The following is a 16,056-nucleotide window of genomic DNA, read 5'->3' as shown; positions in this document are numbered from 1 at the left end:
TGTGTGTGGGAAGACTTACGTGATCCGACCTTAGGCTAAAAAAGCTATATAGAGAGGAATATTCAGAACAAATAGAACAGGGTCAACTCTGGATTTTGAAAGATGAAGGAGGATGCTTCAGTAGTTCAGTTATTAACTGCCGTGGTCAAAGAATAAAATTTAAGCTATTAAAGGCATATGTTAGAGATGCGGTGTGCGTTGCCAAGATCTCAAAAACAGGTTATTTCTAGGACTTATAGAGAACCGTGGTTTGAGGGCTGATGTTTTTTTAAAAGTCCTGAAAGTTAATGACTTGCAGTGGTGGAAAGGAGACTGAAGCAATGATAGAAAGAGTAAGACCTGTGTTTTGTCTGTGCTGAGACTGAGCTGACAGTGAGGCATCTGTGCAGAGAGACACGCAAGCTGAGGTGTTAGCTTGGACAAACACAGGAGACAGGAAGTAGAAAGTATGTTTATGAGGAATGGCAAGGAGTTAATAGTTGAATTTCAATTCTGGCCCTGGATAAAGTGAAGGAGAATGGAAAGGGATGCAAGACAGAGTGGTTGAATGAGGAGGCTCCTTCAGGAGGGTGCACTGAAAGAACAATCAAAATAAGAGATGAATCAAGAGAGCAACAATGCTAAGGAAACCAGGGAGAAAATTTCCAGAAAAGAAGCATTGCTGGTAGTCTTGGGTGATTGACAGGTCTAGGAAGATAAGAATTACATATTGATTCTGAGCTTCATTGTAGGGTTAGACTGCAAGAGATATTAGTAAGAATGGTTTCAGTGGAGCTCAGGGACTGGAAACAGGATTGCATAGACTATAGGAGTTAGAATTCAAGGATGGGATCTTCAGGCTACAGTTTTTACTCTCACTGGAAGTTTAAACATAGTGCTTATTAAGATTTGAGTAATAGCATAACTGTGGCTATTGTATTGTGTGTATGCGCATGATGAGTGTTAAAGGTTGGGAAAAACTCGTTTACAATCAAATGAATAGATGGTTTTGTGTGACTAACATTTAAATCATTATCAAGGAGCATGTCAGTATCTTAAGTCTGGCTATTGGGAAATCTTTGTGAGCGCTATATTGAAGGAGTCTTCTGAGATGCTTGCAAAAATTCTTTTAACCTTTTGTAGTTCCAGTAAGAGCAATTTTATGAAGTTAAGCTCATGATTTGGATTTTACTTGCTTTCATTGTTTATTCATTATATTAAGTAGCCCTTAGTAATTTCTAACTTATTCTGGTTGATATAGAGCACAAAGAAACTTTGAAAATAATATTTTTATAGCTTGATTTCTCCAGAAGCAATCTGTAGACTGTTTTATTAGGCACAATATGTGTGCGTTTTTTACTGCTAGTTAAAAGGCAATATCCTTTGCCGATATCACTTTGCAGAGATAACTCTCTCTTAAATATGTTATTCCGTACTGTGAATTGCATAAACGATCGTGGGTTTGTGAATGAGAGAGTTTCTTTCCTCTGACTTCCTAATTTCTACTTTGTACTAATAATTCATTCCAGGGTTATTTTTCATTATTTTGAACTCAAGCACTTTCTATATTTAAAAATAATGTGGAAAATAATGTGTAAGTAGCCTATATCTACTTACAAAGTCTTCCTAAAAGACCTATGGTGCCTTCATGGGCAGAGATTTTGAAAAAAGGTTTTATAGTTAGTAACTAATTTTTGGTGAAGAGTACAGTTAAGGTGCAATACATACCTGTTCTATGCTATGGGTTTTGCTTTTTTTTATAAAATTAAACAGAGAAACTGTAATTTTAGATTTGTAAAATACATATTTAATACAAACAAGTATTCTATCTTATGCAATACATTTAAATCTTTTTTGAGAATGAAGAATGTAGTTTTTGCAAAATATTAGTTTCACATTTGGAGAACAAATCATGTCAGCAGAGTTTTAAAGTTTCAGGACATTCTTTTCTATGTTTGTAATATTTGCCATCCTAAATTCTTTGGATGTTAATTGCAAGCACATTATTAACTGACCTATATGGTACTGTAATATGCTGAATCACTACCTGCCAAGAGCATCTCACAGGGAAGGTGTACTTTTAACTGGATTTTTTTTTATTTATGTTATTGCAGTATTTTAAAAAATTGAGCAATTGTAGTGTCTGCCTGCTTTTAAACAGTTGCATATTTTTTTCCTGTGTATTTAGGTGAAGAAGGGAAAAAGGTAAATGTCATTAACTGTATTATCAGATGAAGTCTTAATTCTATTGACAAAACTGGATATGCCTTTTAAGTCTATAGTATTTCAAGGCAAGTTTATAATTCTACGTGTAAAATTTTATTCTCTATTTTACTGAACTTTCATTATTTTTATGATGAAATACTTATAACGTTCTAATATTGTACACTTCTCATACTTGTCTTGAACGTAATTACAATAATTAATAATTAAGATTATATGAGGCAAGGAAATAATACAGAATTACAGTTATCTCTTTCCAATGTAAAAACTCAGAAAAGAAAACAGCTGATAAATTTCTTTGAAGAGAAATTTATTAATAGAAAGTAGCAATTTCCATATCATTATATTCTTACTGAGCCTTGGAAAAGTAAGCGCTAAACTTAGAGTTTGACATTATCTCATTTCCTGGGGTTCTGCTTATGTTGTGGTGCTCTTTACTCATAATTCGCGCGCGTGTGTGTGTATTTTGTGGTTGCTACCTTTTTTAAAAAAAATGTTAAGTACCCTTTACAACCTAAAGAAACTCTCTTTCATTGCCTGTTTCTGTGTGACATCATAGGCCACTTTTCAGAGCCTGTGTATACTATTTAAAATAAATTATTTTTCTGAAAAATGCTTCATGCTTTTCAACTGGAGTTTAGTTAGCCAGATAGCGATATATGGCCATGTAACTTCATGCTCTTTTGCTTGCAAAAGCATAAATCACATATTTGCAGTGGTAAACTTTTTTACCAAGAAAGGAAAGAAGGTAGGGGTCTCAATATGTACAGTGAGACATCTCTTGATTAAGGTCATAGTTTTACATCCTTACAATAAGGCACAGGCTATAACTTTACAAGGACAAACACTCTTTTTGTGTTCCGTTTAATTTTTTTTTGGTAATTTTTGAAAAGCTTGACCAATCTATAAAATTTTACTGTAAGTTATAATCATTATAATGTTTTACTATTTTGATTAATCAGATTATTCGATGAATGACATGCTGCTGGGGCATGATTTATTCTTTCTAAAGCAATCTGAACATTTCAGTCAACAGCATGTTTCTTCAGTAGGTTCGCGAGGCTCTTTTTTGAACATGTCTTTTTACGCAGATAAGTCTTGAAAGCATTCTTGTTGAAGTATATATTTCTGTAATTATTTAAAGTTGTTTTCATTGCTTCACTTGGAAAGCATGAAGACATTAAGGTGGTTGTGTTAAGATATAACATTTCCTCATTAGTTTTTTATTCAGGAGCAAGAACTATCTCCTTTTCATTGTAACTGCATGTCTAACTTGTATGAAGTGCCATTTAATCAGTATATTCAAAATCCAGAATACTTGTTGTAATAGGCAACAAGCTGTATTGGCAAGTGGTCATTTTTGACTGCTTTGTCAGTTTACACCTGTTAACTTCATTCAATTTTTCTACTTTTGGTAGATGTGATTCAAGGGTATATATTTCAATGGGTCCTAGTAAGTCTTTTGATTGTTAATCTGATTATTTATCATTATTTGAGTGGCAGAATGAGCATTCATAATTTTCCCTTTGTGAGTATGGACAAATATAGACATTTTCCTGTATGTGCCAGAAAAAAGTCTTTCTACTGCTTTTCTTGATAACATTTCTTAGTCTGTAGAACATTTCATCTGCATTTTGGTTTTTGGTGGCATATTTCCAGTGTGTGGTGCTTTGGGAGACTACCAGGAAGCTTGATATCAGAATGAAACTTGATCAGGCAGCCATGAAATTCAGAATTCTCTAAGCCTGAGAGAGGGAATTGAATTGTGTAAAATACTGGTCCCTAAGAAATGGCACAGTAAAAAATACTCTCTAGGAAATATCCTACTTTTCTTTTCCTGGCAGCTCATATTTTAATTCTATAATTTAATTTTGTCTGGGAGCAGTGGCAGAGGATGTTGCAGGCAGTGTTTCTTTTGCAAGCTGTGGGTTAGGAACTGGCGGTGTAGGAAATAAGGCTAAACTTGTTTGCTCAGCAGAATTTGTAAAACTAAGCTTTTATCAGTTTTTGATAGAGTGTGGGGGGGGTCTCTGGTAATGGGTTAGTGCTTTCACCAGTGCTCTTACGTAAATGGAACTTCAAAATGAAGGTATAGAGAATCAGAGGTGCTTGCACTTGCTCTGAATTTATGCCATTGCAGAAGAGTTCTAAGGCCTGGCATAATAGAATAAATAATAATTAAACTTACTCTGTTATTTTGTTGTTGTTGTTGTTCCCCAGCCATCTGCGTAAAAGCCCTTCATGTCCTGAACATGAAAAAACAAGCACAAAAAACCAGTGACTTGCCAAGGTCAAACACAGAGACCATGGAGAGGTGGAAAGAGAATTACTGTCTCCTGATTTGTTTCTCATTGCTCTGTGCAGTTATGGGCAGTTTCCTGGGTTTTGACAGGTGGCATCATGTCTTCTCTCCCTACTGCAGCTGAGAAAGATGGTCAGAAGATATCAGACTTTCTTAGGTTTTTAGTAAGCGTAACAGAAATATACAGTAAGGAAGACTAAGAGTGACTGAATTCATAATTAATGTGTTTTGGTAATATTGAGAGATGTTAGAACAGACACTAGAGAGATGCTGCTCTTACGTAATTGAGACATAAAAGCAGTGGTTAGGGCATGACCAGTGGATGGATAAATGCAGCATGAAGAAAAGTGAAGTGATGCTGCAGTGTGCTGTAGCCATGTCTTTATACTACTGAAGAAATTATTCTGTATAGGTATTTATTTTTAAAATTCAAAATATTTTACCACTTCCCAAATCAGCCAGCCAGCTCTGGCTTCAGTAGTGAGTGTAAGAATTCAGAAAAGTAAAGGCTTTATTGAAAGATCAGTGTTGTTCTGCATGTGTGTGTTTCTTTTCACGCTCTCTTAGTTTCATAGTAGATATACAGTGATGACTAGTAGAATTCTTAATAATGTAATATCTTCCAGAAGTGAGGGGGATATAGCAAAACTATTTTGGACGTGTCTTTTCTGTCCAAGTATTTTTCTGGCCAATTTTTTTTCTTCTGCTGTTCAGCATTTCTTTGCCAGCACTCAGTCCTGGTGTTTTGTTTTTGGTTTGTTTTTTTCTTTTCTTCTTGTATTCCAATTATTTATTTATTTTTAGTATTACATGGTGGTGTTTTGGGTTTGTTTTGTTTACATGTGCATTACAAATCTCTCATTAATAAGCTATGCAGAGCAGTTAAGCAAAATAATCAAGATCAGGCTTCCTCTTTGGAAGAGGCTTGTAGCACGCTTGATGCATTGTGACAAACTCAGCACAGATGATACTAACTTTGAATCCTAATCATGTAGAAGTTTGAGAGATCTTCATATAAGTACTAAATTTACAAGAGTGGCTTCCAATATTAATGGTTTTGCTGCTGATTATGGAGGGTGAATGTTCCTCTTAGTTTGGCTGCAAGCGTGATAGAAGAATATATTAGGTAGAGGTAGAAAATAGGGAGTTCTGTAGAGCTGAAGTAATTTTTTGCCATAAAGGCCATTAGAAACAGGAAAGTTAGGGCATAAAACCTTATTCCAGTATTTATTTTAATTAATGGTACAGACATTGACGAGGTTCCTGTTCAGTTTTGATAATACAGTAAATAAGATTTGTTTGCAGTGCTTACCTTTAGATAGCAGCACTCTCAAAATACTAAGAACTGTGTTAAATGCTAGAACTACACTACAACAAACGTCAGAACTTTCTGCATTTTTATTTGCAATGGGCAAAATACCTGTATTTCACAATAGTTAACAGGCAAAACAAAGGAGTCATTATGAAAAAATGTTTAAAAAAAAGGTCTTACTGATAAGTTTTACTCACAATTAGCTTGCTGAAGTGATAAATCATACTTCAAATGGTAGCAAAGGAGAAGCGGACCAGGCTCTTGCAGTCATTTGCAAGTGTTAAAGGCTACTACAAAGTATAGGACAACTCTTTTTCTTGGATCCCTTGAGCTGTAAGGATAATTGTTCTTCTTTTCCACTTGCTGCTGCATCTACGTGTAGCTTTTGAGACTGCAGTAAATAAAAGGTGACCTCAGAAGATAAGCTTAAGATACCTGTCAAAGCAAGGTTTGAAGCCAGTCCTTCTGTGTGTTCCCTGAATCGAGCTTGAATTTCCATATGGAAATACAAAATATAAGAAAGAACTCTCTGGACACATCCAGTGGTTTTCCGGTGTTTCATCCAGATATTTTTTCTGGACAGAATCTTAATTTTTTTTTTTTTTAAATATTGTTCAATACTTTGTAAGCAATCAGAAATACTGAACTGACTCTTAGCTGTTTCACTTTATTTCTGTATAGCACTTAAAGTCAGCAGTAGACTGGTTAGACTTGTCAGTTTGCATAGTCATGAAAGTTGTATTGCATCAGTTAAAATTTTAAAGTTTATCTTTTTTGGTTAGAACAGTTCTTAAAAAAACCCAAAAAGCAACAGACTTATGCTTGCCAGAAGTTATTAGGCAGTGATGAGTATTACATCTGTAGAGATAAGAGACTTCTTCACTTACTGGAAGTTTTCCTCTGATTCTGGTGCATAGGATTCAAATTGTGGATACTGTTGTTTAAGGTACTTCCTAAACATAGATTTTAGTGGTGGCAGTTTTGATACTTTCTCTGTTGTATTCAGTATTCTCCTACTTAACGTCCTGAGTTTAGGCAATTTCCTTCAATAATGATATTACTTTTTTAAGATGGAAGATACTATTCTACCAGTGTCCAAATTGCTTTCCTGACTAATATTTTCTCCTTTTTGTTTTGACATTAGTTGAAAAATGTGTATAGCCGCTGCTTGACATTCCTTTCCTCTGATTCCAATTTAGATCCGGTCAGTTCTGCTTCCTCTTGTTATACATACAGCATATTGAAATAATGTTGGGGATTTTTTATTTTACCTAGTTGCTTTCAGTCTTGTTCTCTCCTAAATTTTGTGACCAGCCCTCAATTAGTTTTGCTTCTACATCTCTTCTTTCTTTATATATATATATTTTTTTTAAATGGAGTAGTACACCAGAATACTTTCTCTCCCCTTTTTTTCTGTGAAGTTCTGTATAAGCCCTCTTCTTGTTCCTGGGCAGTCTGTGTTCAGTTACCTTTGTTCAGAGCAGTACTTCCCAATAGTGTTGCTCCTTACTCTGGATCTGTCATGTTCCGTTTTTTTCCCCCCAATTTTTGTTGTTGCTAACCCTGTAAGACTTGTGGTGTGCTCGGAGCATCAACCACTATTATCTACTGAATGGGGAAGTCACTGTTACTATTTAGCCAATGTGATAATCTAACAACTGCATGTTTTAAGTCAAGTCCAGATCCTATTCCTTGCTTTTTGGAACTTGGAGCTTGTCCGTATCAGTGTCTTCAATTGTGAGAAAGGGTGTCTCTAAGGAGCACTGTTACACTGCTGTCTCCCAGCTGAAGTGCCTTTTGCCTTAATTTATAGAACTGGTGAGGACTGGAGAGAAAATAGAATCTAAAGAATGCAAGAACCCCAGATATCTTGTGTAACAAAAGACAAAACATTGATACAGAGAGAGGAGGAAAATTAAGTTATTTGGGGAAAGCCAAAGAAAGGTCCTAAGTGTTAATATTGTGAAGGCAGGAAATGTGTTTTGGGAGGGGTAGAAAGAAGGCATAGCGGAGGATCGCTTTATTTTGGAGGACTTTTGTCACTTCATTTCACTACTCTTCTCTCTCTTGACATGTTTCAGTCCTCTTCATCATATTAGAAGTGTATGGGAAGCTATTATTATTTTGTTATCCTTTTGCTACTCAAGGAGGGATGGATTAAATAGAACTTTGAATGAATTCACTGACTGCAATCTGTTGCTAGTGCCTTTGCAAGGAATATATTGAAAGCTGTGAAGAAACAGGACACTTTGTTCTTGTTAAGGTGGTGTATTTCTAAAGCAACAGAACTGGGAGAAAGGATTGTTTTTGAAGTGATGAAAGTAAACAAAAAAGGCTGAGACCAGGTTTTGAAAGCTAAATTCTGTAAATAAACATTGCCCCAAAAGAGGGGTGTGTGTGTTCGTATACAGATAAACTTCAGGTTGTTTATTATATAGCTTTGTTATACAACTTGGATTGATATTTACTATATAGAAAGTGTCTGCTAATTTAAGATGGGTTAAAAGAGCATGTGTAACTTTCTGCATAAAATTGTAACTTTTCTTTTTGCCTGCTTCAGCGCTTGAGTATAAACATTAGATTTGCTTTTTGTAATACCTTTTCAGAACCTTAGAGAAGTAGTATTCATACTGAGCTGTTTTAATATAGGTTAAAAACTACCAATTGGATTGAAATATTTTTATTTGTTGCTCTCCTCAGAGGAGGAACCTTTAGTTTGTAGATTTTATGATACACTTGTCATGAACTTGTCTACTATTGTTGCATCACAAAAAATACCTATTTGGAAGGTTAACATCAAGATATTCCTGAAGTAGATGTGTAACACTGGTGCACTTTTTCTTTCAACAGTGACCCTCAGTTTACTCTCAGCGATTAAGCAGCTCATGTAGCTCTTTGGCTAAAGCACTCCTCCTTCCTTCATTTTGCAACAAAATTTAAAAAGTCATATGGGCATATCATTTGGATATCAGAATTGAATAATAGTGAGGCTTGATGTGTGCAACCTTTCTCCTTGGTAAAAGGAACCTTCGAACATTCAATCTTGCAACACTGGACTACAGTTGGAGAAACAGGAAGCAAACACTTAAGCTTTGTCCCAGATCTTCATTGCTCCTTCTGTCTGTGGCCTCTTCCTTTTTCAGCTGGTTTCTTAATTTCTGTCTTGGAAGCCAAAAGTAATTCATGCTGTTCTCCTAAGAGTTGAGTCATTTATCAGCTTCTCCTTTGCCAAATAATGTAGTGGATTCCATTACAGATTTCTTCTGCCTGAGGCCGTTTATTGCATTGTCCACTTGCTTTTGCCTTTCTGTCTCAGTCCTCTTGATTCCTTATTTTGTCCATTTTCTGTGGTGTCTGCAGTTAATTGTAGCTGTTAGAAACATCTTCTTGAAGACTCTGAGTTCAAAGTGCCCTAGATCTTGCACAGTATTGTTCCAGTTAGTAGCCTCTATTCACCTATAACTCATACTGCTTGCAAACTTTATCTGTTGGGCGACATGCAGATTCAGGGAGCCCTTTTAACAGGGGCTGTAATATACCTGAAAGGATGGACTGTGTTGGTTTTCAGTACAAAATCAGTCAGGATAACTGAAGCTCTCGGGACCTTTCTGTACTCCTTGTGTATTGTAAAGAGTGGTGCCTTGGTCATGAGTACGTTTTAGGTTTGTCCCAAGGTGTGCTGGCGCGGTGGACCAGATCTTGTAACTATTAAAAGTTGTTGGGTGCCTGTCACAGCATTGTCCATGTAGTTAACAAAGATACACTTCTTAAAGGACATTGTGCTATGTAGTTGCCAGTCTCTGAGGAAAACTGGAAAAATCCTTTCCTTGGGAAAAAAACTTAAATAAACCAAACAAAAACCCCAACCTCCAAAAAAACCTCAGTTAGATCTGCAGCTCTTTTTTTTTTTTCTCAAAAGTTAGAAACATCTGGTAGCAGGGCTACACTGAATGTGACCAAAGCACAAAACTGCTTGTGGCCCTTAAATATAGAAGCTCTGTTTTCTTATTTATTTAAATTAGCTTTCTGAAAAGCAAATACATGATTAATGACTAGTAGAGATTCCATTTGCTTTCCTTTACTGTTTGTATTTAGTTTTATTTAATTTATTATATATTGATTTATTAATAACTTAATTGATTTAGTTAATTTTATTACTGTTTGTAGTTAATTTTATTAGTAAAGATTTGTATTACCATAGCGCACTTGACAGCTGGCTTTCTGTGCATACCTTCAGACAGCTGTGGCATTCTGTTGCAGTACTCAGGTTAGCAGTGAGTGTCTGCAGCATCTGAGCCATGTGATTTGCAGACTTTTCAAGTGTCACTCCAATATGAAACTGGCTTTGCTGGCATATTAAAACTGAATTTTAATTCTATGGAGAGGTGACCCTTGAAGGCTGATCGTACTGCTGATGCCGAGTTGCCTTGGGATTCCCTTGCACATCTAGTGTAGCCTGGTTCTATAGCAGAACTCCTTCTTGGTCTCTTCGCTGCCCCACTGGTCTCCAAAGCACAGCGTATGTGTCCTTTACTATTTACAGTATGCTTGGACCGTGTGAGGTCCAGTTATTAATAAAAGTTGTGTTCATTCCTGTCATCAACATTAGGCTCGTAAATCCCCTGAACTGAAAATAGTCATAGACAGGAGAATGTTGAGGCGAAGTACCATTTAGGCATGTCTGGTTCTTACTCTTCCTCAGCTGTCCGTTAATCCTGCTGTTGGAGATGGACAAATGGATTGCTGGAGTCTTGGCCTGAATAAGAAGAAGCCTTACATCCACTACCAGTGGGAGCAAAGGCCCTGCGCCCCTGGGTGGACTATCTTAACTCTACCCTTCTTCCTCATCAATTCCTCACTTGCTTCGCAGCAGCAAAAGGGAGTGGAGGGGAAATAGATGGACAGTAGCGTGGAGTTGGGGAAGAGAATGAACTCTCTAAATACAAAGGTAGATGATAATGTGTGTGTGGAGGCATCCTCATCTTTTTTTTGTTTCTTGATTCTCTTGAATTTTCTACTACTGCAAAGACTTTTGTTGTCTGAAGAAATGTTGAAGGTGGGAAAAGTAGATTTTGCTATCTCAATGTTGAAGTTTTTGTCTAATGATTATTTTTTTTTGTTGAAGTATGGAAACATTGAAGTCTTTATGGCTTTTCTGTTTTACACATGTTCTTGTATTTAGCTGTAGGGAAGTTGGTCTCTCTTCCCCCCCCCCCAAGGGAGTTTCCTGTGTATATGGAAAAAATACAAAACAGAAGTGAAAAATACCTCAGGCTTCCAAACCTGCTGCTCACATTTCACTTCTCCCACTACCCTGCTCATCATAGAAACAGTCCAGCAGTTCTTCCTGTGTCCCCATAGCAATACCATCTATTTAAAGAGCTAGACACCATCATAGCTAATATGGTAGGTAACTTGGCACACAAAATTATTACAACAACCTGTGAACCACTGGGGAAATAAAACAAAAAAAATTAAGTTACACAATGAAATACCTCTCTGGGGTTTATCTTTAAATTGCCAGAATGTTTTATGAGGCTTTCTTCAGGCTAGTAAACATAACATAATTTGATACCTGTTCCAAGAGATTCATAGTCATAAATAAATTTAGTATGCAACTCATGGGGTTTTTTGTTTAAAAGTCCACTTAAGGCAGGGGCCCTAAAATTGTGTTAACTCAACAGTTAAGTTGCATTTCATAATTTATTATTGTCATTAGAAATTCTGGAGACCCTCTGTTTACAATCTGACTGTAGAGCAAACAGTTGGTTTCTATATTTCTTATGCCTGGGTGAACAGCATGTAGATAACAAATTGAAAAGACTTGCAAGATGAAACGCTGGTATTGTATTCTATATGCATGAATGCTGTTTTGACAGTATTTAAAGTTTCCCATAACAATATAAGATAATTCAAGCACTTTAAAATTGGCATTCTGATTTTTCTTCATTTGTTTAGACTGCAGTTTGTGTATGCTATTGTCAAGCAACAGTTTTGGTATTGGGGTTTTTTTTGTCTCCAAGTGGTTCTATAAACAGCAGAATTAAAGAACTTGTGTTTCCTATACATTTGTGCCCTGTATATTGAGGAAAGTTTACAGGACAATACCATGAGCTCCTTCATCCCTAATGGGCAAAGGTAGCTGTAATATAATTAAGGCGTATGCTTACTGTCTGTGCAAATGGCATCTGTGAAGTGACCAGCTGTGAAACAGTATGTAATTTCCAAGTTTTGCTTGTCTTTTTCAATGACATCAGTATTTTGGAAATGTCTATCCAGCCTCCAGTTTTTGTAAAACTCATAGCAACTTAATTGTATTTAAAAACTCTTTCCTTCTTTTTAAACTTAGAACTGATTTATGGGTTCCAAAGTTATTGCAAGGATAGTTAATCAGTTTTATAGCATAAGCTTCATTTTTTAATAAACTGGGAAACTAAAGCAATGAAAGAGTATTAGCTGTTAGTAGAATACTAAGCCTACTCTGTGGACACATTAGCCTGTCAGTATCTTTCAGAATGCATTAATGCCTTGGAAGAAAAGATACCATCTCTCCAAAATGTTGAATTCCAAGCCGTAACTTCTAATATAGGTCATCCCCCAATTTTCTTTAGGATGAGACTTTTTTGGTTCATTTATCTTGGCTACACAGGCATCTCCATGGTTTAATTCAGGAGTTCAGCTTATCTCTGATTTCTGAACCTTAACGATTACATTTGTCCACGATTTTCCCGTTTGTCTTGGAGAGCTCATTCTGCCCTGTTTGAAGCAGCAGTAGGCAGGAATTGAAGAAAGGAAATATCTCCCTATTGATTAGCGTGTTCTACATACTACACGCTCGGCAGTCCTATGTTGACAATCGTTTTTAAACCAGTTAAGATACGAGCAAGATGGAGGTAGTTGCTAACTAAAATGCCTTCTTAAATTTGGTTGTTTAGTACTTCAAAACAGTTTTGACAATTTACTTTCCCTTCTGGCCTGATTGTACTTGAAAGGATGAGACAATGTTTTGAAAAGAGGTTGGGTTCAGAGCTCAGCAGTCGGGAGCCTTCGCAACACTGCTTAGGCACGCTTATCGTGCAGTAAAATCCTTACACAAAAATTTGTGCCAGCACAAGGAAACTAGTGTTGTAGCAGTCACAGGTTCAAGATCATGCAGAAGTTAAGTGCTGTCATTTAAAACTTTCCTTTAAAATACTAGGTCCTTTAAACACTTAGAATACCTAGGTCAAGTAGAATTTGTCTCAGAAACATTCTTGTTTTCAAGTTGGCTTCCTAGTTTATAGTGTACCTCATTAAGATGCAGGGAGAAGTTTTACCAGTAATTTGCATCTGTGTGGAGTTTAAACTTGACAAACCTGAAAAGCAAGCCTACTTGAATTAAGTATGATTCACACAATTTACATTTAAAAAAATGAACAATAATAACTGCTTTGCATTTGTACTCTGCAGATTTTTTTTCTTACCAAAAAAATGCCCCATAAAAGCTATTTGGGCACAATAGCAGCATGTGTAACTATGTAAGAGAACTGTAATACTATAATACCAGAAGAAAGGATGATAAGGTGTTAGCCTGCTGACATCCCAGACATGTAATCTAATCTTTTCATATGGTTGTTGTAAATGTACTGTGATAAGGAGGACTAAAAGTGTATTTTGGAGTGTCCCTTTAATTTTCTTGTTCTGGGATCATTGACCCATTTACCACAACAGTTATGAAAAGTATTATTGGATTTGAAGATAGGCATTGTGGAGATTATATTTCTCTAGCAATTTGTTTCTAAGTATTTGAGTTTTGCAATTAAAAATAGCAGTAATTGAAAGGAACTTCTGGCTTATATAATTTAAACAGAAATATACTTGTTATACATACCCTATTTTCCTCTTTCAATAGTCAAGTATCTGTTAAATGGGAATCTGAATTTCTGTGTCTTTCCTATGTGGGAACGCTCTATTAATTATTGCAGGGGCTGTAGCTGAAGTATAAATTAATCTCTCAGAAACATAGAAATAATTTACCTGTGAATCAATTCAACAACAGCAAAAATCCGTATCTTTTACAACATTTATGTTTTTATTAAAACACAGGTTTGTAAACTGCAGAGGGAATATCATCAAATTTTGCTGTCTAGTTGTGTGACTTAAAAGGTTTAAGAATAACTTGCTTATATAAAATGCTCCCTAGTTGGAGACTGTTAGCACAACCACAGTGAAAAAGACTGATAATGAAGAATGGCCTCCAAATGATTTAGCTGTCCTAGAAAGTTAAAAAAGAGCCTTCTAATTCCCCCTCTTTTCTGGGATGTGTGTTTATTGCTGCTGGTTTTATATTCATGGGTTGATGTATTCATAAGCTTAATTACAAAACAATATACTTGAGATTGATTAATTTTAGGATACTGACAGCTCATTTTGCAACTGCGCCCAGTTAATGTTAGTGTAACCACATAATTCCTGGGTGATGCAATAAGAAAACATCTGAAATCTAGGAAACCCTGTAATTTTATAAAACAAGTTGGTGCCAAATACAGCTTTGGTAAAAAGTATATGTATTCACAGTTTCTGTGTCATCATTTTAATCTACTGAAGAGAGAAATTTTATTTGCCAATTTGGAAATTACTGTTTGCATGGAAACTGCTTATGAGCTGATAACCTATTCTCTGTTTACATACTGATATCATTTGTGAATTGTTTTACAAGTCTAGAATCAGTAGATGAGACATAGTTGCATAGAAGTAAGCTTATATAACTCTAGCTGTTTCCTTTTAATGAATATAAGGAGCTGCTTCCATTTTGCATTCTGAAGGATTACAGCAGTGTGGAAGTTGGAGGAAGAAAGGGAATGAAAGGAGAAGGTACACACTGTAATAATACTGTGTTTAAAAAAAAATTCTACAATATAAAAAGTTGACTCAACTGACTGAGTTCCTGGAGGAAGGAGATGATAGGGAATCATCCCCATTTCCTAAAGGTGTTTTTTAGAAGTATAAAAATATAGTAAAGATTTTTAAAAATGGCTCTTGGAAGTTTTGATTTGGTGGGCTAAGCACTGTATGTACTGTTGCTGTCAGAGCTTACAGATCCTAAAACAAGATCACTAATGGGAATGTATCACTTGGGGGTTTTTAATTACATTATTTAAAATACAATTAAGTCGGTCTAAACTGAAACTATGGGTGCACTAGATTTTTAACAGTGCACTGCTACCGAAGTGGGAGGTTGCATTCTCCTCTTGAGTGTTGCTGTTGATTGCGTTGTGGTGGTGCTGGCGCTCACTGGATTCATGACTGAATCAATAAAATTCACTTTTCTTCCTTCCTTTCATCCCCCTCCTTGCTCAAAAGATAGTTTTTGTTCTGGGTTACTGATTTGAATCTCTCTCTGGAAAGGTCTGACAAGTGCTGGAGTTTGGTCTGTAAGGGTAGGTCAGTGTAGCTGGGCAAAGCTGGCAAGCAAGACCTGTGTTTGGTGGTGAGAAATCAGCTCAGCTGCATGTGAAGCCAGAGTCCAGCTGTGAACTGGAGTGGCTGGAACACAGACACGTTTTCCTACCCTGACCTAGCTGAGAGGTGGGAAAGGCATTTGGGACAGTGGTGACTTAAACTGTCAAAGCAAGACTTGTCAGAGTTGGTCTGCTTAAACCTTAGAGATGTTAGTATACTTAGCTGTCATTTTGCATTAAGTTCTGAACTACATTTGGGGTGACAGCCTTATCACTATCCTAAGCTAAACTTTGACTAAGGATGTTAGTCTGCTCGTAAGATGTCTTAATTATGCTTAAAACTTGTTTTTTTGCAAGTCATTTCCCTTACAGAGTCCTTCTGTGTTTTTATTTTCTTACATACAGCTCTTTCCTATGAGAGTTACAGGCTTGCTAGAATGTAAGAGAAAACAAGCTTAGCTGCTCCTTCTGTGTAATCTCTTTTGGCTTCTGTTAAAGTTGAATTTGCTGAGGTGACCAAACAGCTTTCTCCAACTGAAACCACTGGCTTCCCTCTGTCTCCTGCTTCTCAGTGTATTTATTAGTGGTGTGACAGATTGATGGGCTGAGTTGGCTCCCTCCGAAGGTCTGAGCTCTGCAGGTGGTGCAGGGGAAGCTGGTTGAGGAGCTTGGTGCAGGACAGTAAGCCCCTTAGAGACAGATTAGTATATTCTCCTTGTTTTTCTGCTGATAGGAAGCAGTCGCTGTAGTAATGAAACTCCTCTGTTTATGTGGGTATAGAGTAAGGAAAAGCACATGGA

General features: G+C 36.3%; 1 protein-coding gene across 12 annotated transcripts in view; it reads left to right on the top strand.

Annotated features, from left to right (window-relative positions):
• RBPJ (recombination signal binding protein for immunoglobulin kappa J region) overlaps nucleotides 1–16,056 on the top strand; it is a 158,869-nt gene that overhangs the window by 100,235 nt on the left and 42,578 nt on the right. For 3 of the 12 annotated variants that reach the window (XM_075752370.1, XM_075752367.1, XM_075752366.1), the window contains exon 1: nucleotides 664–2,184. The exons of 4 other annotated variants lie outside the window; for them this stretch is intronic. The gene's annotated coding sequence lies outside the window, so the exon portion shown is untranslated. Of the gene's footprint in view, nucleotides 1–663; nucleotides 2,185–4,504; nucleotides 4,691–4,781; nucleotides 4,917–16,056 lie in introns of those variants that run through there. 5 more of the 12 variants (XM_075752373.1, XM_075752375.1, XM_075752369.1 and 2 more) reach the window with 5 other exon arrangements.

This window comes from Balearica regulorum, chromosome 4 (genome assembly GCF_011004875.1).
Source record: "Balearica regulorum gibbericeps isolate bBalReg1 chromosome 4, bBalReg1.pri, whole genome shotgun sequence".
NCBI classification, from domain to species: domain Eukaryota; kingdom Metazoa; phylum Chordata; class Aves; order Gruiformes; family Gruidae; genus Balearica; species Balearica regulorum.
This window is presented reverse-complemented; position numbering and strand designations above follow the sequence as displayed.